The sequence below is a fragment of the Anomaloglossus baeobatrachus genome, chromosome 1 (genome assembly GCF_048569485.1).
Source record: "Anomaloglossus baeobatrachus isolate aAnoBae1 chromosome 1, aAnoBae1.hap1, whole genome shotgun sequence".
NCBI classification, from domain to species: Eukaryota; Metazoa; Chordata; class Amphibia; order Anura; family Aromobatidae; genus Anomaloglossus; species Anomaloglossus baeobatrachus.
In genome coordinates, this window is record NC_134353.1 from 117,613,453 (window position 1) to 117,638,383 (window position 24,931).

Below are 24,931 nucleotides of genomic sequence, written 5' to 3' on the forward strand. Positions count from 1 at the left end.
CTTACAGTCACCTACAAGTGCACAAAGATATTACACATTCACCCAGTGGCGTAGCAACTGCTTTTGCCGCCCGGGGTGGTCGTCAAATTTGTCGCTCCCCTCCGTTGGCTGTCGATACCTGACTCTTAGTGTGCACGGAAAAAACATATGCAGACATAGGTGTCCATATCCCTAGGCATATATCCTAGTGTGACGCCCCTGGACTAGTCAGATCGTCACAGCGTACTGCACGCTCTTTATCTCTAAGTGCAGGACTAGACCCCTCTTGGTTCTGGGTTCCCAACTTGCGGTACTACCTCCATCAGCATCCAAAATCCCAATCCCACCTCGCACCACACCCTGTCAGGCACACCAGTGGGCTGTTAAGCTGGAATAGGGCCGCCCACCTAGGGGTCAGGCAGGGAGGTAGGAGGTGACAAGTCAGTTCAGTGGTAGCCCTCGAGCAGTGAGGAGCTTGAGGGAAGCTGGGAGTTGGAGCTCCCAGGGGAGAAGTAGATTGGGTTCAGACGGTGGTCTGGACTCGGAGGAGTCGGATACCCAATTGCGGGATATTGGGAATGGGTGCCTTGCTTAGTCTAGGAGGATAGTCAGCAGTTCGAGTACAATAGCCGTTCTGGGACCGAAAGCACGTCGGGGTACTGGACCCTAGGTCAGGGACAGGCTTCAAACAACCCGGCAATTAACCTGCAGAGGATAGGGCCTTTATGGACTGTCCCCACGAAGCTCAGAGATCAGGGGCACTAGCACAATGAGGGGTATAGAGCTTTCCAACCAAAGCAGCACACTGAAATCCCAAGCATGAGCTCCTAAGAGCACAGCTCCTTCACACCAAAAAGTGGGGAGCGGGGCCTGGACAGCCTCAAGCTTTTGGGCCACTTGGACTACTAAAATCTGTGCATGGAGGCAGGCTCCGGACCATAAGGCAGTACTGCAGGGGACGGAACCCAGATGAGCTCCCCCAAGAGGGCAGCGGCACCCAGAGACTTGGTTTACTACGCTGTCAGCGTCTGCTTTCCTTCTGAGTGAGTACCTGATCACCCTTTGCCCCAGCGAGCCTGAGCTCCCCTGCAATCCATTCCACCATCCAGAGTCCCGGGGCCTTCCCTTCCTGTGGAGGGTAACGTCATCTGGCTGCCCCGTATACTCCCAACGGCAGTACTCCCTATTACCTCACACCACAGCTGGCGTCACAAACTATATTTAATCCCCTGTAAGTAATCCCCATCATGTTTTAGAGTGTCCCCGCGCCCCCGGTTACGAAGACCCTCGAGCCACGAGCATTGACACCCGGATTCGAGCAGTTCGACCGCTGCTGGGGCGGTACACTAGAACAATCCTGCAAAATAATTAAGAGGACCAGTCTTATAAAAGACTGGTCCTCTTAATTGTTTTGCAGGATTACTATAAGAGGAAGATAACCCAAGTTATCTAATATACAAAGCTCAGTGTATGTATGTATGTATGTATGTCCGCTAAAGGAATCCGCACCGTTGCATTTACAATCACGAACTTTTGCACAGACACCTCATGTGACAGAGGGAGCGTCGTAGACTATGTTTTGACAGAAAAATTTAACCCCGTGCTTTACAGTTAGTCTCTAAAATCCTGCAACCATTAAACTGAATGGAGGTGGGAGCTAAAGGTTATTAATAGCAACTGTCAGTGGTTGCTATAGGAACAAAATAAACTGTTAGTTGAAGCTTATGCGTGAGGTTATATGATGTAGGTGGAGAGATGGATAGAGAGACAGAAAAAGACAGACAGACAGAGACACAGACAGAGACAGATGGTGCAAGAGACAGACAGACGGGGAAAGAGACAGCCCTGGAAAGAGACAGCCCTTGAAAGAGACAGAGGGGCAAAGAGACAGATGGGCAAATAGACAAACGGGCAAAGAGACAGACCTGGAAAGAGACAGACCTGGAAAGAGACAGACCTGGAAAGAGACAGACAGGCAAAGAGACAGACGGGCAAAGAGACAGGACGGGCAAAGAGACAGACGGGCAAAGAGACAGATGGGCAAAGAGACAGCCCTGGAAAGAGACAGCCCTGGAAAGAGACAGACCTGGAAAGAGACAGACGGTCAAAGAGACAGATGGTCAAAGAGACAGATGGGCAAAGAGACAGCCCTGGAAAGAGACAGCCCTGGAAAGAGACAGCCCTGGAAAGAGACAGCCGGGGAAAGAGACAGGCCTGGAAAGAGACAGACCTGGAAAGAGACAGACTGGGAAAGAGACAGACAGACAGACACACACATAGAGATAGAGACAGACAGACAGACACACACATAGAGACAGACACAGAGATAGAGAGAGAAAGAGACAGACACAGAGATGGAGACCGATAGACTGATACAAATACAGACAGAGATAGAAATAGTTAGACAGAGACATAGACACAGACAGACAAGGAAAGAGACAGACAGAGAGACAGACAGACAGCGACACACAGACAGAGACTGGAAGAGAGACAGAGAGACAGTTACTATCCCTGGCAACGCCCGGGTACTACAGCAAGTATGTATATATAGAGCTGTTGTTGCAAAAAAACTAATAGCACCTACCCTGGTCGTACCATAGCTCTACCTGCAAGGATAAAATAATCCCAAGTGCCGACGCACATCTATACGCAGGGAACAGTGATTAAGATGTCCAAGTCCCGCATGTTTCCGTGTTTCAAAGCCTCACTATGCCGCCATGTCCACTGTTCCATGTTCCCTCTACCTGGTGGTTTAAATATGCCGCATCCGGATGTCTAAAGAATGCCCGCCCCTCAGGGCGAAAGTGTAACGCCTTCCAGGCTCCGCCTTTCTTCCCAGCCGGAGGTGCCTAATGAAAAAGGCTCAGGGCGGCACTAGTATGAAAGGTATCAGTGGAATGCAAAATTGCGTTCCACTGCCAGATTCCTCCTGTCCTTCCATCCGGAAGTGACCTATCATGGAGTGCATCCCGACAGACAGATATTCCTTCCTACCCCGGAAATAGTGTATTATGGACCGCATACATGCGTTCCGCCCACAACAATATGTCATCTTTTCCATCCGGAAGTGATGTATTGTAAGGCACATTCTGCGCTCTATAATTATTTAAAGGACAATACCCTATTCTCCACGCACCCAGTATCTATTAATAGGTTTTATATTTGCAGGGATCATGTTTGCATTTATCTAGAAACAAAAATTACTCAAATCCTACGTATTTATTAATCAACAATTATTATTTCTTCTATGTTTTTCTATTTTTTACCCCCAAAATGCCGCCCCCTTGACACGTGCCGCCCAGGGCGGACCGCCCCCTCCGCCCTCCCTTGCTACGCCTCTGCATTCACCACACGACAAGTGAGACTGTGTATCTTCAAATGCCAGGGCTGAATTTTAGGGTACGGTTAAAGCGATATGCTAATGACCCTCTGCTGCGGGAGTCAGCCAAGGGTCATGTGACTGTGATGTGATCTTGTGATCACATCACAGGTGCGGAGAAGAGGGAGGGAACACTTTCTCCCCATCTCCTCTGCTGCCTGTCTCTGCATATATATCGCACTGCACTCGGATTAGGCTACTTTCACACTTGCGTTGGACAGCTTCCGTTGCTATCGGCCGCCTTGAGGAATTACGGTAACCGTTGCAGGAAACCGTTTTATTCCTCATAGACTTCTATTAGCTACGGATAGCAACGGATAGTCTTGCGTTGCATCCACCCCGCGGCGCATCAGTTGTTTTAACGGCGACCATCAGTGCCCATTGGGCGGAGGGAACGCTGAATGTAGCGTTTTTTGTTGCTGTAAAAATTCCGTTTGGATCCATTACGAGGCATAATGAATGTCTATAGTGCTGGATTCCGTCGCCATGTGTTTGGCAACGGATTCCAATGCAGATTTCCGTCACGTTCTACTGAGCATGCTCAGCATATCCAGCAGAACATTATAAATTGTTTATAAACACTCCTGGTCTCTCTCTCTGTCTGTCGGTCGCTCGGTCTCTCTCGGTCTCTATCTCTCTGTCGGTCTATCTCTCAATCTCTGTCAATGTCGGTCTATATCTCTCTCTCTCTGTCAATGTCGGTCTCTCTCTCTCTTTGTCGGTCTATCTCTCCCTCTCTTCCCCTCTCTCATACTCACCGATCACCGTCGCGGCGCTGCATGGCTGTCACACTTCTCTGGCGGATTCTCCTCTTTTGAAAATGCCGGCAGCTCATTATTCCATCTAGTATTCACTACTTTCCCTGCCCACCGGCACCTATGATTGGTTGCAGTCAGACACGCCGCCATGCTTAGTGACAGCTGTCTCACTGCAACCAATCACAGCGGCCGGTGGGCAGGTTTATATCGTGCAGTACAATAAATAAATAAATAATTTAAAAAAAACGGCATGCGGTTCCCCCAATTTTGATACCAGCCAAGGTAAAGCCACGCAGCTGAAGGCTGGTATTCTCAGGATGGAGAGCCCCACGTTATGGGGATCCCCCCCAGACTAAAAATGTCAGCCAGCAGCCGCCCGGAATTGTCGCATCTATTAGATGCGATAGTGCCGGGACTCTACCTGGCTTATCCCGAATTGCCCTGGTGCGGTGGCAATCGAGGTAATAAGGAGTTAATGGCAGCAGCCCATAGCTGCCACTAAGGCAGACCTGGGCAAGGGGCGGCCCGCGGGCCACATCCGGCCCGCCTACTCTCTGTGACCGGCCCGCCTGGCTCAGGGCGTCCTTGCTGGCCGGTCACTGATGAGAGCAATCTGACCTGTTGTCCGGAGCTCCAGGCTCCGGGAGGCGCGTGGTAAGATTGCCCTCATCAGTGCCCGGGCAAATGCCGGGGCCCTGGAGAGCCGGGGGGGCTCACTCGGCCTTGTCAGTTCTGGTGCCCCTTGGCCGGGGCCCACTCACCTTAGTTCTGCTGCCCCCGGGCCGAGTTCCGGGGATCGCAGTCCTCGGCAGGAATCTGCAGCGCCATCCATTTAAGGAGCAAAGACGTCCTGGTTGAACTTAATCTGTGGGCGGAGCTACCGGCCGGCGTCCTGCTCATCCCACAGATGAGAGTTGCAGTGCCAGCCAGCTACCCCCAGCACAGTGCTTCTTTCCGGCTCTGTGTGGGCCTCCTCTCCACCGTGACCTGAGCGGTATGTGCCCTCCCCACCCCCCGATTTATGGGCCCTGGTGAGCTGTATGGGCTTCTCCCTCCCCCCTAGGTGTATGCCCTGCCCCCCCCCCCCGTGCCGTATGTGCTGGGCCCCAGAGCCGCGTGTGTGTGTCTGTCTGTATGTATATATGTAGCAGAGCTATGTGTGTATGTATGTATATATGTAGCAGAGCTATGTGTGTATGTATGTAGCAGAGCTATGTGTGTATGTATGTAGCAGAGCTATGTGTGTATGTAGCAGAGCAATGTGTATGTATGTACATATGTAGCAGAGCTATGTGTGTCTGTATGTAGCAGAGCTATGTGTGTCTGTAAGTAGCAGTGCTATGTGTGTATGTATGTAGCAGAGCTATGTGTGTATGTATGTAGCAGAGCTATGTGTGTCTGTATGTAGCAGAGGTATGTGTGTCTGTATGTAGCAGTGCTATGTGTGTATGTAGCAGTGCTATTTGTGTATGTATGTAGCAGAGCTATGTGTGTATGTATGTAGCAGAGCTATGTGTGTCTGTATGTAGCAGTGCTATGTGTGTATGTAGCAGAGCTATGTGTGTATGTATGTAGCAGAGCTATGTGTGTATGTATGTAGCAGAGCTATGTGTGTATGTATGTAGCAGAGCAATGTGTATGTATGTACATATGTAGCAGAGCTATGCCCTGCTAGGTGTATGCCCTGCCCCCCCCCCGTGCCGTATGTGCTGGGCCCCAGAGCCGCGTGTGTGTGTCTGTCTGTATGTATATATGTAGCAGAGCTATGTGTGTATGTATGTATATATGTAGCAGAGCTATGTGTGTATGTATGTAGCAGAGCTATGTGTGTATGTATGTAGCAGAGCTATGTGTGTATGTAGCAGAGCAATGTGTATGTATGTACATATGTAGCAGAGCTATGTGTGTCTGTATGTAGCAGAGCTATGTGTGTCTGTAAGTAGCAGTGCTATGTGTGTATGTATGTAGCAAAGCTATGTGTGTATGTATGTAGCAGAGCTATGTGTGTCTGTATGTAGCAGAGCTATGTGTGTCTGTATGTAGCAGTGCTATGTGTGTATGTAGCAGTGCTATGTGTGTATGTATGTAGCAGAGCTATGTGTGTATGTATGTAGCAGAGCTATGTGTGTCTGTATGTAGCAGTGCTATGTGTGTATGTAGCAGAGCTATGTGTGTATGTATGTAGCAGAGCTATTTGTGTATGTATGTAGCAGAGCTATGTGTGTATGTATGTAGCAGAGCTATGTGTGTCTGTATGTAGCAGAGCTATGTGTGTCTGTATGTGGCAGTGCTATGTGTGTATGTATGTAGCAGAGCTATGTGTGTCTGTATGTAGCAGAGCTATGTGTGTCTGTATGTAGCAGAGCTATGTGTGTCTGTATGTAGCAGAGCTATGTGTGTCTGTATGTAGCAGAGCTATGTGTCTCTATGTAGCAGAGCTATGTGTGTCTGTATGTAGCAGAGCTATGTGTGTCTGTATGTAGCAGAGCTATGTATGTAGCAGAGCTATGTGTGTCTGTATGTAGCAGAGCTATGTGTATGTATGTAGCAGAGCTATGTATGTAGCAGAGCTATGTGTGTATGTATGTAGCAGAGCTATGTATGTAGCAGAGCTATGTGTGTATGTATGTAGCAGAGCTATGTGTGTATGTATGTAGCAGAGCTATGTGTATATGTATGTAGCAGAGCTATGTATGTATGTAGCAGAGCTATGTGTGTCTGTAGCAGAGCTATGTGTGTCTGTAGCAGAGCTATGTGTGTCTGTATGTATGCAGCAGAGCTGTGTGTCTGTAGGCATGTATAATGTGTATCTATGTATGTCAGTGTATATGGCTGTATAGAAGTGTCCATTCTATATGTATTTTTGTGAGTTTGTCTTTAAATATGTATGTGTACGTATGTGTGTCTGCGTGTTGATGGGGCCCACTGGGACTCTTCCACCCGGGGCCCACAAAAACCTGGAGCCGGAGAAGCTGCAAAGGCGGGGGCCGTATGGAGAGAGGCAGCGGCGGGGGCTCCTAAGAATACAGCGTCGGCGCAGCCTGGCCATGTGAAGGAGAAGCAGCTCAGCGGGGGGCTCGTACGGAGGTGTCTGAGGACGGGAACGATAAGAAGAGAGGTGAGTGGTTACTAGTAACCTGCGGGGACAATGGGGGCGGGTAGGCGGGGAGCTGGGGGAGAGGGGTAACTTTTGACAAATATTTGGGGTGTAGTGGTTTAGTATATGGGAATGCAGTTTTACAGGTGTGGTATATGGGGGGGGTGTAGTGGTGTAGTTTTATAGGTGTGCAGTGGTGTAGTATAATACAGGTGTATATAGGAGTGTAGTATAATACTACACCCCTATATACACCTGTATTATACTACACCACTACACCCCTATATACACCTGTAATATACTACACCCCTATATACACCTGTATTATACTACACCCCTATATACACCTGTATTATACTACACCACTACACCCCTATATACACCTGTATTATACTACACCCCTATATACACCTGTATTATACTACACCCCTATATACACCTGTATTATACTACACCACTACACCCCTATATACACCTGTATTATACAGGTGTATATAGGGGTGTAGTATAATACAGGTGTATATAGGGGTGTAGTGGTGTAGTATATTACAGATGTATATAAGGGTGTAGTGGTGTAGTATATTACAGGTGTATATGGGGTGTAGTGGTGTAGTATATTACAGGTGTAGTGGTGTAGTATAATACAGGTGTTTATAGGGGTGTAGTGGTGTAGTATAATACAGGTGTAGTATATAGGAGTGTAGTATAATACAGGTGTAGTATATAGGAGTGTAGTATAATACAAGTGTAGTATATAGGGGTGTAATGATGTAGTATAATACAAGTGTAGTATATAGGGGTGTAGTGATGTAGTATAATACAAGTGTAGTATATAGGGGTGTAGTGATGTAGTATAATACAAGTGTAGTATATAGGGGTGTAGTGATGTAGTATAATACAAGTGTAGTATATAGGGGTGTAGTGATGTAGGTTATCACAGGTGTAGTATATAGTGATGTGCTGCAGTTTATTACAGGTGTAGTATATAGTGATGTAGCATGTTACAGGTGTATATAGGGGTGTAGTGATGTAATATATAGTGGTATAGTATATAGAAGTGTAGTTTATTACAGGTGTAGTGTATACTGATGTATATTACAGGTGTAGTATGTGGCGGGTGTAGTGATGCAGTATATGGGGATTGTGTGTGTATGTATACATTGTGTGTATGTGTATATATATTATACACGCACAGTATATATGCGTGTTTGTGTGTGTATATATATATATATATATGTATATATATGTAGAACCGAGTTAATTATATTAGTCCGGCCCTCTAAAACCATCCCAATTTCTCATGCGGCCCCATGGGAAAATTAATTGCCCACCCCTGCACTAAGGGGTACTTTGGACATTACGACATCGCAGGTGCGATGTCGGTGGGGTCAAATCGAAAGTGACGCACATCCGGCCTCGCTGTCGATATCGGAGTGTGTAAATCGTTTAGATACGATTAACGAGCGCAAAAGCGTCGAAATCGTATCATCGGTGTAGCGTCGGTCATTTCCATAATTTCGGAAGGACCGATGTTACGATGCTGCTCCTCGTTCCTGCGGCAGCACACATCGCTGTGTGTGAAGCCGCAGGAGCGAGGAACATCTCCTACCTGCGTCCTACCTGCTATGAGGAAGGAAGGAGGTGGGCGGGATGTTTACGTCCCGCTCATCTCCGCCCCTCCGCTTCTATTGGCCGCCTGCTGTGTGACGTCGCTGCGACGCCGCACGACCCACCCCCTTAGGAAGGAGGCGGGTCGCCGGCCAGAGCGACGTCGCAGGGCAGGTAAGTCTATGTGAAGCTGCCGTAGCGATAATGTTCGCTACGGCAGCTATCACAAGATATCGCAGCTGCGACGGGGGCGGGGACTATCGCACTCGGCATTGCAGCAATCAGCTTGCGATGTTGTAGTGTTCAAAGTACCCCTAAGTCCTATGTTAATCATGGCAGGCATCTATGAGACACATTCCATGATTAACCTGTAAGTGAAAGTAAATAAACATGTGCCGCCCCCGTGCCAGCAGCCGCAGCTGCTCGGGTCCGGACTTTCAGGGGTGGTGGCTCGAGGGTCTCCGGACCCGGGGGTCTCGCGGACACGCCGAAAAAATGGGGGGATGTATACATACGGACTGGACTGTATTGAGTTTGTGACGCCACCCACAGTGTGTGGTGAGGTAGGACACCACCGCTGCTGTGACGGGGCACCCAGGGGAGATGTTGTGCAGCGAGTAGTTAACCCCTCCGTGGGCAGGGATGGTGGCCCTGGGACCCGGTTGGTGCATGCAGGGGATGGTGACTGCAGGGGCTGCTGGTGTACTCACAGTTAGAAACACACACAAGTCTCTGGTAAACCAAGGTGATGGTGGATGGTGCCGCGGCCGGTTGCGTTCCGGTCCCCCACCTGGCTGGTGGTCTCTATCCTTTTCCTGCACTGCTTTAAGTAGAAATGACTTCCCAAAATGAAACATAGGAGTCCGCTCCCGGCTGGATGTGGCCTAAGGAGCCATGCCCGCAGACGCTGGCCCGTGGGATCTATGGGCCTTGGCGGTGACCTCTTATCCCTAATCGGTGGGCTGTTGTCTTCTATGAGGGACTTTGGGTGGGACAGAACCTCTAGTCCTGGCCTCAATCGGTTAATTAACCAGCTCCGGTCGATTCTGGCTTCTGGGTCCAAGTACCCCCCTTTGTGCTACGGTTTCCGGGTCGGTTCCCCGTGTCGGTACCGGCGGGCTATAACCCTGGCCCGGTCCACCTCGGTTCCACCGAGCCGTCTTCCCGTCTCCTGCTGATGGAGGCCACCGTCTGCCTCCTAGCCAGTGGCACCAGGGCTCCTACCCTGGTACCGTTCAACTTGGGCTTCACTGCTGGAGCTACCCCTAGCTCCAGCCCACACTCCTCTCCCAACTGAACTTCAGACTAAACTGCTCTTTTTCCCACCCTGGGCTGTCTAGACCCCTCGGTGAACGTGCACCAACCGCCTGGCCATGCCCACTGATGTGTCTATCTCTCCCTAAGGGGGTAACTAGGGTTTAATGGTTGGCTGTGTGTTTCCTAATGAGGGAACGGTGTTGTGCGGGGGCCTATTTGTAACTAACTGGTTTTGCCAGGGCGTCACACTCCCCCTTGGTTAAACACAGACCGTCCGCGGGTTGTCCGACCACCACCAGTTTATTTTTACTGCAGAAAAGATAAAAGAATAAAAGATTTTACAAACATAATAACATATTTACATGGTAAGAATATTTTGTTTTCTTCCCGGGAGGCAGGTTGCTTAAACATTGCATAACATAACCGGGACGGGACGGGAGCGGGTCCTTCTTGCCTTTACCACCCAAACAAACCTAACCCTGATGCCACCACTAGAATACAGGTTGGCACCCCTTGCCCAAGTCCAGGTTAAGTTCGGGTGTTGCCCAAACAGGCCGGGTAAAAAGTTCCTTACCCGGCAGTCCTTTTCAAGGGCCCCACATCCCGGGGACCCCTGACCCGGAGGATAGTCACCGGTTCCAATGGTGACTAGGCCTCGGCCTACTCTACTGTAGGCCCATCCTCCAATCATATTAATGTTTTGAACAAAATACATATCTCAATAGTTTTAGACTATGTCTCAACAAGACCACTCCATAGAAGCATAAGAACCAGAAAGACCAGGAGTTTTTATAGGCAAAAATGGACAATCTTTATTAATACACAATGTACACATATAGAAAAATATATACGAAGATCAAAATAGCGCTATAAGGGGAAAAGACACCCAGAGACACGTGGGACAGAAAAAGCACTCTCTTATAGGTATCAGCAAATATGGGTATATAGGTCAGGCCTCAATAGATTATAAAGTGCAGTAATATAATAGGCCAAAAATTCAATTGCTTACCCATTATGGAGAGAGCGTCGCAAGTGCGTCGTAGGTGCGTCGCTAGTGCGTCCCACAAGTCACGGAACCCTACCATTCTTTATTAATACACAATGTACACATATAGAAAAAAATATACGAAGATTAAAATAGTGCTATAAGGGGAAAAGACACCCAGAGACACGTGGGACAGAAAAAGCACTCTCTTATAGGTATCAGCAAATATGGGTATATAGGTCAGGCCTCAATAGATTATAAAGTGCAGTAATATAATAGGCCAAAAATTCAATTGCTTACCCATTATGGAGAGAGCGTCGCAAGTGCGTCGTAGGTGCGTCGCTAGTGCGTCCCACAAGTCACGGAACCCTACCTCCAATCAGCCTCTCCGGAGACTGCTGCAAAGGTGTGCAGGGAGGGTCCAGGATTATTTACAAGGCCTGGTTCTCAGCCATTGTTTTTGGTTTTAACTTTTTAAAACGGGAACATTAAAGCACACTATCCCAACGGGGAACTGAACTGTGGGTAGCCGGGAACCGCTACCTGACTTTAACTTTCTTCATCAGATTCAGGGTTGGAGAGTGGCGGAGAGGGGTGGACGTGGTGCTGTGCCCCGCTTCGGGCCCACCTCTTCACATCGAGGGCAAACCACCACCTCTCCCCACAATGTCGGATGTAGACCACCAACTCCCCGGGCTCCAGGTCTCGGCCGGGATGGCCGATGGGCAGGTGGGGGTAGACATCCCTCCGGGATACAAAGATCTCCGCCTCCATGCCCGGCTCGTAGATGAACCCCCATCCCTTTTGTGGGTTAAAATGCCGGACATGGCCCTGATGAACCGGGCCCCGCACCTGGAAGGTTGCGTTGCGCAGGTTGTTTTTCTCATGATAAGTCCGGGACAAAACTTCTGCCTTCCGCTTTTCCCTGACGGTGATCTCCCGGCCCAGCTGGCGCTGCTGCCGCTCTCAGTATGGAGCGTCTGCGGCCTGTTCCGGTTTGATCTGCACGGGGGCTTGGCCCAGCCAGAGTCCCTCCGTGCCGGTTAGGACTGGCACCTTTGGCAATGGGGGACCCCGCTGTGTCGTGGCTTGCTCGGCTGCTTGGCAGCTGCAACCCCACGGCGCCTCAACCGAGGCTTGAAACCTGGGAGCGGCCAGCTTTGCCCACTGTGCTGGCTTCCGGTCGGGAACCTCCTCTGCTTTGGTCGGGCAGACTGCCGGGGCTGTTGTCATCTGGGGTGCGGCCTCTTTCGGGATTGGTGGCGGGTCCAAAGCGGGACGGGGCACCTTCCGGACGCTGGTCTGGCGTGGAGCCGGGATGGGTGCTGGACGGTGACGGGCTTGTTGCCGGCGGCTTCCACTTGCAGGTCCTCGCGGGCCGGTGGAACGGTCACCGCTGCCGGTGTTGGTGGCAGCGGACCGAGCGGGGTGTCAGCAGCAGGTGTGGGCGGTGAGGGAGGCAGCGTGGCGTGCAGGGACAGGCCGTGCCCATCAGCCTGGTTGGCCGGTCCCTGAGTGACATAGGGGCGTGGGTCGCTTACCCGCTCCTCCAAGGTTGCCTCCACTTCACGAGCCCGAACGGCTGCCGCTAACCCCGCCATCTTGGCCGTCCATTGCTCGAGGATGAAGCGCGCCTGTTCCGGGATCCGGTGGCACATACGCTCCATCTGGGCTTCTACCCAGGCAGCGGTTCTGAGCTTGGGCTTACCAGACGGGTCGGCCATGTTGCTCCGATGGTATCCAGGAACGGGAAGAGTGGCAGGGTCCTGGAGTCCCTGCCCTTTATCTGCTTGGTCACATGCTGCAGAATCTTCGCCCACCCCCCCTTGGTTTTTTTGCTGGCACTCCACTTTCAGGCCTGTAAGTTTTGTTTTTTGACTTCTGGCCTCGCTTTCCGGCCGCGTTCCCAGGGGGCAAGGCTTTGGCTTTCGCGCCCTTTTCGCGGGGAAGAAGACGCTGAGCTGTAGTTTATCACGCCAAAATGGCGACCAAAATGGCGACTTTTGAAAAATTTGCAATGGATCACCTCTGACTGTCCAATACAAGGCGCACTTCCACAATGTAAGTGGATGGGTAAGTATCCTGTTCGTGACGCTAAGTTTCGGGGCGTGCCACCCCCGTGCCAGCAGCCGCCGCTGCTCGGGTCCGGACCTTCAGGGGTGGTGGCTCGGGGGTCTCCGGACCCGGGGGTCTCGCGGACATAAATGGGGGGACGTATATGTATGGACTGGGCCGTATTTAGTTTGTGACACCACCCACAGTGTGTGGTGAGGTAGGACACCACCGCTGCTGTGACGAGGCACCCGGGGGAGATGTTTTGCAGCGAGTTGTTAACCCCTCCGTAGGCAGGGATGGTGGTCCCGGAACCCGGTTGGTGTGTGCAGGGGATGGCGACTGCAGGGGTTGCTGGTGTACTCACAGTTAGAAACACACACAAGTCTCTGGTAAACCAAGGTGATGGTGGCTGGGGCCGCGGCCTGTTGCGTTCTGGTCCCCCACCCGGCTGGTGGTCTCTATTTTTTTCCTGCACTGCTTTAAGTAGAAATTACTTCCCAGTATAAAACGTAGGAGTCCGCTCCCGGCTGGATGTGGCCTAGGGAGCCGTGCCCGCAGACGCTGGCCCGTGGGATCTATGGGCCTTGGCGGTGACCTCTTATCCCTAATCGGTGGGCTGTTGTTTTCTATGAGGGACTTTGGGTGGGACAAAACCTCTAATACTGGCCTCAACCGGTTAATTAACCAGCTCCAGTCGATTCTGGCTTCTGGCTTCAGGGTCCGAGTACCCCCCTTTGTTCTACGGTTTCCGGGTCGGTTCACCGTGTCGGTACCGGTGGGCTACAACCCTGGCCCAGTCCACCTCAGTTCCACTGAGCCGTCTTCCCGTCTCCTGCTGACGGAGACCACCGTCTGTCTGCTAGTCAGTGGCACCAAGGCTCCTACCCTGGTACCATTCAACTTGGGCTTGACTGCTGGAGCTACCCCTAGCTCCAGCCCACACTCCTCTCCCAACTGAACTTCAGACTAAGCTGCTCTTTTTCCCACCCTGGGCTGTCTAGACCCCTGGGTGGGCGTGCACCAACTGCCTGGCCATGCCCACTGGTGTGTCTATTTGTCCCTAAGGGGGTGACTAGGGTTTAATGGTTGGCTGTGTGTTTCCTAATGAGGGAACGGTGTTGTGCGGGGGCCTATTTGTGACTACCTGGTTTTGCCAGGGCATCACAAACACATACACCCGAACAAATCTTTTACTTGAAATAAAATCCAAAAAAACACCCTCTTTCACCACTTTATTAAAATCCCCAAATACTCCTCCAGGTCCGGCGTAATCCACACGAGGTCCCGCGACGCATCCAGCTCTGCTACATGAAGCTGACAGGAGCGGCAGTAGAACTCCGTCGCTCCTGTCAGCTCCACAGAGTAACTGAAGTGAATCACGCTGTCAGCGGGGACATCACTGAGGTAATGCCTGTGTTTGTGCGGTGATGATGAGTGCTGTAGTGCCTGCATGTGTGGTGATGATGTGGGCAGTAGTGTCAGGGTGTGTGCGGTGAGGATGTGGGCGGCAGTGTTGGGATGTGTACGGTGATGATGTGGGCGGTAGTGTTGGGATGTGTGTGGTGAAGATGTAGGCGGTAGTGTCGGGATGTGTGCAGTGAAGATGTGGGCAGTAGTGTCGGGATGTGTGTTTTGATGATGGGGGTGGTAGTGTCGGGGTGTGTGCGATGAAGATGTGGGCGGTAGTGTCAGGATGTGTGCGGTGATGATGTGGGTGGTAGTGTCGGGGTGTGTGCGGTGAAGATGTGGGCGGTAGTGTCGGGGTGTGTGTTTTGATGATGGGGGTGGTAGTGTCAGGGTGTGTGCGGTGAAGATGTGGGCGGTAGTGTCAGGATGTGTGCGTTGATAATGTGGGTGGTAGTGTCGAGATGTGTGCGGTGATGATGTGGGTGGTAGTGTCGGGGTGTGTGCGGTGAAGATGTGGGCGGTAGTGTCGGGGTGTGTGCGTGATGATAAAGGCTCTCGCTTGGCTAAAGAAAACTTAACGCAACTCGTTATTTCACTGGAATCCGTTGCCTTTATTATCACACTATTTGCAAGGCATCCTTCACATGCATCACACAACGCATTGTGACGGATGCCGTTCAATGCAAGTGTTAAACCGGCCTTACTTGCGAGTGCAGTGCGTTGTTTCACACACTCCCTTAGGCGGGCTTTGCACGTTGCGACATCACAAGATGATGCTGCGATGTCGCACGCGATAGTCCCCGCCCCCGTCGCAGTAGCGATATTTTGTGATTGCTGGCGTAGCGAACTTTATCGCTACGCCAGCTTCACATGCACTCACCTGTCCTGCGACGTCGCTCTGGCCGGCGACCCGCCTCCTTCCTAAGGAGGCGGGTCGTACAACGTCAGAGCGACGTCACACGGCAGGCGGCCAATCAAAGCGGAGGAGCAGAGATGAGCAGGATGTAAACATCCCGCCCACCTTCTTCCTTCCGTATAACCGCCGGCGGCAGGTAAGGTGATGTTCCTCGCTCCTGCGGCTTCACACATAGCGATGTGTGCTGCCGCAGGAACGAGGAACGACATCGTACCTGTTGCGGCAGCGTAATTTTGAAAAAGTCGGAACCTACACCGATGATACGATAACGACGCTTTTGCGCTCGTTAATCGTATCATCTAGGATTTACACACTATGATGTCGAAAGTGATGCCGGATGTGCGTCTGTCGCGGGCGGGGAGGAGGGTGTCAGCACACCGCGCTCACCCCTTCTGCTCGGGTCCGGCAGTTGCTCCTGGTGGCTCGAGCTGCGGGCCGGATCCCGGGGTGTCTCGAGCGACACTCCTCGCCCGTGAGTGAAAGGGGGTTGTTTGTTGGGATTATAGGATTGTTATAGTTCGTGACGCCACCCACGGTTGTGGTGATTGCACCACCGCTGCTCAGTGTGGGGGTCCCGGGGATGGTGATGCGGAGCAGCCAGGTGTTGTGTTGCCCCTCCGTGGGTAGGGGTTGGTGATCCCTGGGCCCAGTGAAGAGATGTAAAGTGTAGGGCCTGGAGGGCGCAGGGACGCGGGGGGGCAGCACTGTGCCTTGCGGCACTATGGTACTCACTCAGCCTGAGACTTGGACACAGTTTGTACGGTAAACCAACGGCTGGTAGGACGGTCCCACGGACGGTTCACGGTGCTGCGGTTCCCTGCAGTTGACGGTGATGGTCACTCTTCCCTGCACCTATGTTAAGTCTATTGGTAGCGATGGATTCCCACCGGTTACCCGCTCCCCGACTACAATCTGGGCCGGAGGAGCTCCACACTTTGCCCGCAGGCGCCGGCCCTGGGAAACTGGTGCCTTGGCGGTGGCGGTGTTCTCCCTGTTATGGTTGGACCTTTGCCTTCAATCAGGACTTGCTTGTTGGGAGATCTACGTCCCCTTCACTAACGGATTTAGCAATTTACAGCGACTCCAAGCCTTGCTGGGATCCGAAAAGCCCCTGCTCTGGTGCTGACTGCCCTTTGTATCCGCTCCAGACCACCGGGCACACAGCCAACGGGGTCCTTCCAGTAACCTCCAGACAGTCCCACTCCAGACCTTCACCGCCGTCTGCTGACCTTGCTGAGTCCGTCTGGGCACACAGCCACAGACCACTTCAGGCTTTCTGTCACTTCTCTTACTTCCTTCCACTTTTCTTACTCCTCTAGTTGTTCACTCCTCACTCAAGCTCTCCCTGAGCTGAACTGCTTCTTTACTCAAGCCCTGCCTGGGCTAATCTGCCTGGTAACTTCCTGCCTCCAGAGTTGTGAGCTCCTTGGTGGGTGGAGCCAACCGCCTGGCCCACCCCCTGGTGTGCATCAACAGACTCTTGGAGGAAGGCAACAAGGATTTGTAGGTTAGCTGGTGTACCTGCAGGGAATGTGGGGTGTGTGTGTTGTTGTGACCTGTGTCCCCTGGCTTGCCCAGGGCGACACATTCCCCCTTAGCAAAACGCAGACCGTCCGCGGGCTGCCGTCCTACACCGGTTTTATTTTTCTGTAAAAAGGGGATAACAGGGTTAAACAAACAATAAATGACATTTTTAATAACTTCTTCCCAAGACGGGAGGCACATTTACTTTTAACGTTTCAACGGTATACGGTTACGGTTTCCGCTCTCTCCCACCCAAGTAACCTGGCCCTGATGCTGCCCCTAAAACCCAGGCAGCACCCCTTGACCCACAGTCCAGCACACGGTACCCGAGCGGGATCTGTCCTTCCCTCCAGAGGGTAGCCACCGGTTCCTTTGGTGGCTGGGCCCTGGCCTGCTCTGCTCAGGGCCCTCCCTCCAACCTGCCTCTCCGGAGGCGGCACTGCGGAAAACGGTAACGGTAACCAACATATTTACAAGCCACTAACGTTTGTGGTTGCCCTGCAGAGTTCACGGGCTTGTCCATGGATAGTTCCCATGCATAAACTTTTAACGGTCCCCACGGGGACAACGGTGCCGGCTCCAGCCGGTTGCAAATCAACAACAAATCAGGTGAAAACTTGGATAATCATTTTTCATCATCTTTCAACTTTGCCAAACTTTCAAACTTTTCAAACAAACAGGTGGTCCCAACGGGGACGGTGCTGCGGGCATCCATTGCCCTACTCCAGTTCCTCTACTAAGGTGGACCCATCCTCTGCCACCAGCACCTCAAACATGCACTGACATGCCTGCTGCGACAGAGGTACCCGGTACCCATTTCCACCGGTACGCGGAGTATGATAAACCACAGGGTCCCCCACATAGCGGGAACGCTCAATTGCTCCTTCAGCCGCAACAGCGGGCCCGGAGCTGGGACAGGAGTCGTCATTTCTTGTTCCTGCGTCAGGCGGGTTGCCGCCAGCTGCCGCAGCCTCCTGGTCCCCAGCACCCAACATTTCATCCCCATCTGCGGTAACATGGAGCAGCAGAGTAGACGAGCTTAGGTGGAGGCGCCCCATCAGTGACGGCAAGGGCGATGCATAGGCCGAAACTAGGCCGGGCCCCTCAGCCGCAGCGGCCGGTCCAGGTAGGACATAGGGACGTGGGTCACCAGTCGGTTCTGCTACATCTATTCCCCTCTCGCACCTCGGGGCAGTTGTAATCAGCTCCTCCACCACGTTGGTCCACTGCTCCAGCATCCGGAAGATCTGATCCTGCTGTCGTTGGTGGAATTGTATCACCCGGGCCTTCATCCAAGCCACGGTCCCGGGCTCAGGGTCTGGCACAGTCTCTACTGGGACTTCAGGCACCACGCTGTTAAGGGGCCGTGGTTCCAGCGGTTCCCCTTGGTGCATTTCAGGGCCGTCCTGAACGTCTGCAGCCGGCTGGTCCGCCGGAGCGGCCGGGCAGGGTATCGCTACCGGTTGGGCAGGTAGCGGGCCTAATGGCGGGGCGGCAGCCGCTATTACGGATATCGGGGAGAGAGGCAGGGTGAGCGGAAGCCGGCCGGGCCCCTCAGCCGCAGCGGCCGATCTTTCAGGAATACAGGGGCGTGGGTCGCTTACCCGCTCCTCCAAACCCTCTTCTGCCTCGCGTCTCCACATAGCAGCCACTACGTCCGCCATGTCGGTCTCCCACTCCTCCAGGAGGAGTTGCATATGGGCCTGCAGACGGTTACTCAGCGGGACGGTCCGGTCCCTCAACCACGTCGCCGTGCCGGGCGCGGGGGCTTCCTCGTTGGGAGTTGGGTTGTACATCTTGGCCAGCGTGCCTTCCAGGAACCCAATATTGCTGCAGAGTCCTGGCGTCTCTGCTTTTACAGCCGCAGCTACATGCGGCCAGCCGCCATCGCGTCCCCCTTAGCTCTTTCCGGCCCCTCCTCTCTCGGGGCGGGGTTTTGGCCTTCGCGCCTCTACTGCTCGAGAAGACGCTCGAGCGGGAACTTTTCGCGCCAAAGATGGCGGCTTCTGAAATTTTTCTGCCGGATACCTCCGGCGGTAACAAGGCGCACCTCTACCAGACGGCAGAGCGGTAAGATCCTGTTCGTGACGCCAAGTTGTCGCGGGCGGGGAGGAGGGTGTCAGCACACCACGCTCACCCCTTCTGCTCGGGTCCGGCAGTTGCTCCTGGTGGCTCGAGCTGCGGGCCGGATCCCGGGGTGTCTCGAGCGACACTCCTCGCCCGTGAGTGAAAGGGGGTTGTTTGTTGGGATTATAGGATTGTTATAGTTCGTGACGCCACCCACGGTTGTGGTGATTGCACCACCGCTGCTCAGTGTGGGGGTCCCGGGGATGGTGATGCGGAGCAGCCAGGTGTTGTGTTGCCCCTCCGTGGGTAGGGGTTGGTGATCCCGGGGCCCAGTGAAGAGATGTAAAGTGTAGGACCTGGAGGGCGCAGGGACGCGGGGGGGCAGCACTGTGCCTTGCGGCACTATGGTACTCACTCAGCCTGAGACTTGGACACAGTTTGTACGGTAAACCAACGGCTGGTAGGACGGTCCCACGGACGGTTCACAGTGCTGCGGTTCCCTGCAGTTGACGGTGATGGTCACTCTTCCCTGCACCTATGTTAAGTCTATTGGTAGCGATGGATTCCCACCGGTTACCCGCTCCCCGACTACAATCTGGGCCGGAGGAGCTCCACACTTTGCCCGCAGGCGCCGGCCCTGGGAAACTGGTGCCTTGGCGGTGGCGGTGTTCTCCCTGTTATGGTTGGACCTTTGCCTTCAATCAGGACTTGCTTGTTGGGAGATCTACGTCCCCTTCACTAACGGATTTAGCAATTTACAGCGACTCCAAGCCTTGCTGGGATCCGAAAAGCCCCTGCTCTGGTGCTGACTGCCCTTTGTATCCACTCCAGACCACCGGGCACACAGCCAACGGGGTCCTTCCAGTAACCTCCAGACAGTCCCACTCCAGACCTTCACCGCCGTCTGCTGACCTTGCTGAGTCCGTCTGGGCACACAGCCACAGACCACTTCAGGCTTTCTGTCACTTCTCTTACTTCCTTCCACTTTTCTTACTCCTCTAGTTGTTCACTCCTCACTCAAGCTCTCCCTGAGCTGAACTGCTTCTTTACTCAAGCCCTGCCTGGGCTAATCTGCCTGGTAACTTCCTGCCTCCAGAGTTGTGAGCTCCTTGGTGGGTGGAGCCAACCGCCTGGCCCACCCCCTGGTGTGCATCAACAGACTCTTGGAGGAAGGCAACAAGGATTTGTAGGTTAGCTGGTGTACCTGCAGGGAATGTGGGGTGTGTGTGTTGTTGTGACCTGTGTCCCCTGGCTTGCCCAGGGCGACACACGTCACTTTCGATTTGACCCCACCGACATCGCACGTGCGATGTTGCAACGTGCAAAGCCGCCCTTAGACTTGTATGGGGGTACATGAGCCGAGACTCACTGTAAAACGCAGCATGCTGCAATTCATTCCGCATGCCACTAAGGCATGAGAAATCAATTGCAGATGGATACTGCCCCATAGTTTTTCACTGGTGCGAGTGCAGTCTGATGTTTTATCGGATTGCACTTGTCCATGCAAATCGCACGTGGAACCGAACCCTCAGTCCCAATCCGACCCTGGTATCTACCAAGCAAAGAATTCAAAGTAGATGTGTTGTTCAAGCTGAGAAATGGGCGGCATTTTGAGTCAGTGGTCGTACAAAGAAACTTACTGCAACGAATGAAAGACCCATCATGCTTACTGCCGGGATGTTCTGCACTATCATCAACTCAGAATTGGAAGTCATCAGTAGGCCTCAGCAACACCCATCTTCTGTTCAGAGAAGTTTGGCCAGAAGTGGTTTTCAAGGAAGAATTAAGGTCAAAAAGTCATACTGTAGACATGGAAACAAAGCCAAGGGGCTCTACTGAACATTTCAGAGATAACAGGTTCCCAATAGATGCCAGTGTAGACTCTACAATTAAAACATTTTACTTTTAAATTTTCTTTTTAGACGTCATTTACATACTGTCCATTCAGAACAGAGTTGGGGCCTCACCAGAGCCTAAAACTGCACCCCTGGGACTCCATAATCTTCTGAGGAGCTGCTTCTACAATGGGTTTGTCTTGATGGGACATCCAAAGTAACTATTATTGTGTGTATATGGTGTAATTATTATTTTTTCTGCAGACACTTTCTGTTAACCTGGCCAATATTTCCATAATGTCCAGATTCCCATTGTTACAAGTGAGTTGTGCAAAATGTTACTGATATGTCTGTACTGTACATTAACCTATGACACATAATGCAGAATGTATGAAAGTGCCCTTGATGTCTAAGAAGCCGGTGTAGCGTCTTTCCCATGCATTGATTTTCTCTCTGCTGTGTTAAGTGTAGTGGTAGACTAAACTAGGTGCTATTAATTTCTTAGACACATTAAAGGGCAGAAGAGCAGAACATCTTGAGAATGAACAATTTCTTACTTTTTCCTTCATCCATACATTAGGTGTTATCTACTGGAAGTGATCCACTGTGTTCATATGTATAATGCAATAAGGACGTTGCTGATGTTTGGCTTTGAAATTTACTGTAGTCTCAGCCAAGTTTTAGATACAAACTCTGCTATAATGGATCATATTATGCAGTTTTTAAGCCATCAGGCTTGTGGATGACTTCAGGTAACAGGAAAGTGGCCTTAAAGGGAAACTATAGCAAAGACAAAATTTCCTATTACAGCAGTGGGGAGTCTTACAGAATTTCCCAATCCTTTGGGCATACTGCTTCTTTAGTAGGGCATAAAATATCTTGCTTACTTAGTAGTGTGGCTTTCAAGGAGAAATAAAGAGACTAAGATAAGATATTTCTAGTGATGAGCGTGCACTACCATGCTCGGGTGCTTGGTACTGGTAACAAGCAGTTGGACGCTCAGAAGGGCTTGACTCGTGAACCAAGTATAATGGAAGATCTTCCAGGAAAATGCTTAAGTTCCTCCTTGACTTCCATTATACTCGGGTACTCGAGTCGAGTCCTTCCAAGCGTCCAACTGCTTTCTACTGTACAAGTAGAGATGAGCGGACCCGTGGAAGGTTGGTTCGGCGGGTGCGACCAGACTTTAAATAAAGTTCGGTTTTGGACCCGGACTTGACCTGAACTCACTCATTGGGCAGTTTGGGTCTCCACCCACATTTAGCCAACCATAAACCGATCACTTCCACGGGCATGGATTTTCCCTTTTTTTTTGGTGCACACTACATCTGATCATGCTGTTGTTATCCCAGTGCAAGCCGATCAAACACTGCAAGCGGCTCGCACTTGGCCATGCATCGAGCGTACCTGAGCATAGCGATGCTAGTGTGAGTGGCTTGCATATGCAAAACACCCAAACTCTGAACCTGAACTCTGTTTTTTTATGTAAAGTCTATGTTTTGTGAGAACACCGAACCTCGAGTTCGCTCATCTTTAGTTATGAGTACCAAGTACCCGAGCATGGTAGTGCTCGCTCATCACTAGTCATTATGTGTACCGAACACCCATGCATGGTAGTGCCCTCTCATCACTAGATATTTCTAAAGCAGGAATTCTCAACAGCATAACTGACTAATTTTTTCTTTCTGTCCCTCTACATAACAGTAGTGCGCAATATTAATCAGCAAACATTTGTGGGGAATTCAAACGAAAAAGGGCAAGATGTACGACCAAATATAACATGTTGTAATGACTACACCCAAGATACATAAGCGCAGACCAAGAGAAAAAGGGACAAAGTAGTCATGGGTCACACATAGGACCACAGAGTCAATAATGCAGTCAGTACAACTTCTTTTGCAAAAATATGACAATTTTTTTATTTAAATATAATACACAGCAAAAGAAGTGACAATACAGAGACATCAGCAAAAGAATTTATAAAGAACACTGATCAGGCTAAAGTTATGTCACTGATGTAAAACACAGATCCTCGTACCATATAGGGAGTAGTGTACAAATATGTCTCATGATGACTCCTCTATGCACTGATGCAACAACTACAAACTTGCCCCACTTTAAATAACATAGCATACAAGAGTTTTATGGGGGACACTACAATGTGTGTCCCACATGTCAGGCAAGTTCAATGAATAGTTCCCAGTGCACAAAGGGGCCAGATCCCAGACCATTTCATAAACAGACAGATGAGGAGTAAGTAGTAATAAAGGGCGTTAAAAGACTCCCATCTTAAACTCACCCATAGTGGTTACCGTGGACGCCGAGAAAAACGTGCCCCGACGCGCACGTTTCGTTATCTTCTTCGGGGGGCCCCCCGAAGAAGATAACGAAACGTGCGCATCGGGGCACGTTTTTCTCGGCGTCCACGGTAACCACTATGGGTGAGTTTAAGATGGGAGTCTTTTAACGCCCTTTATTACTACTTACTCCTCATCTGTCTGTTTATGAAATGGTCTGGGATCTGGCCCCTTTGTGCACTGGGAACTATTCATTGAACTTGCCTGACATGTGGGACACACATTGTAGTGTCCCCCATAAAACTCTTGTATGCTATGTTATTTAAAGTGGGGCAAGTTTGTAGTTGTTGCATCAGTGCAGAGAGGAGTCCTCATGAGACATATTTGTACACTACTCCCTATATGGTACGTGGATCCATGTTTTACATCAGTAACATAACTTTAGCCTGATCAGTGTTCTTTATAAATTCTTTTGCTGATGTCTCTGTATTGTCACTTCTTTTGCTGTGTATTATATTTAAATAAAAAAATTGTCATATTTTTGCAAAAGAAGTTGTACTGACTGCATTATTGACTCTGTGGTCCTATGTGTGACCCATGACTACTTTGCCCCTTTTTCTCTTGGTCTGTGCATTTGTGGGGAATTGTAGGTTCCCATAAAAACTATATGAAGTTGACCTTCGGCTGCATTAGGATTACTTCTTTAGTTTTATGCAGTCATTCTACTACTTGCAGTAGGAATTTTCAGCAATTTTCAAATATACACTGTAAAGTGTTTTAAAAAGTAGAGTAATATCACAGAATGTCCATATGTGATTTTTCTTTTCAGTAATTTTCCATACTCACCGGTTGTAGTGCAGCTGAAGCAGGAATACACTGGGCAGTAATGCTATTACGCTAGGTAAGCATTGGAGGAGTTCTCCATGTTTTGGTATCATCCAATTGGGTTAACCATAATAAATCATTGCAGAATTGGTCTTGTTGGAATAGACGCACCAATAAATTACCACAAGCAATGCCAAATAGTTGACAATCTCTAGCATTCAAAGAAAGGGCACTTTGCCATGGTTGATGGGCATACAAGAAATGGCCAATTTTTGAGTAGAGAACCTTCATTTTTCGGAGTATATTCTATATAGCATTAATGCAGTTTAAATTTCATTTATTATATGTTTGAGTGTCACCCAGGGTTATGGGGTACTTGGTCCCGGGCTGTGTATAACTGGGGAATGTCACTTTGGGGGCCGTTGCTCGGTCCCGTGCCCTGGATGCTTTTTAAAAGGGGGAATATTTTCCGGGAATTTGAATAATGTTCACACGTGACACCACTTGCGGTGTTGCGGCAATGAGGATGAGTTTGCTGCACAGTTTTCACTACTGGGGCTGGTGTTAGTGGCAGCCTGGATGCTAAGCCCTCCGCAAGCAGGGCCAGGCCCCAGAGGATAGGCGATGCAGATGAGTATTGAAAGAAGGTAGACGACACAAGGGGTTTCAGTGAAACTGGTTCTTTTACTCACTGCAAGCTAGTAACTAGGCACCCAAGGCCAGCTGGTCTCAACTGCAGGTCCCCTTTGTCCCAGTGCCAGTTTAGTGACCTGGTGGCTTCTTTCCCCTGCGCCCGTCTTTGGTTGGTGGGTCCCCGTGGCTTGGAGCGGCTGTGGGTCCCCTCCTGGTTGTCTCTACCAGCAGTCCGTATGACGGTAGCATGAACCCTGTGGGGTTGGATTCTCTGGTCCTGTCCCCGGTTCTCCCGTTGCTACTGTGCCC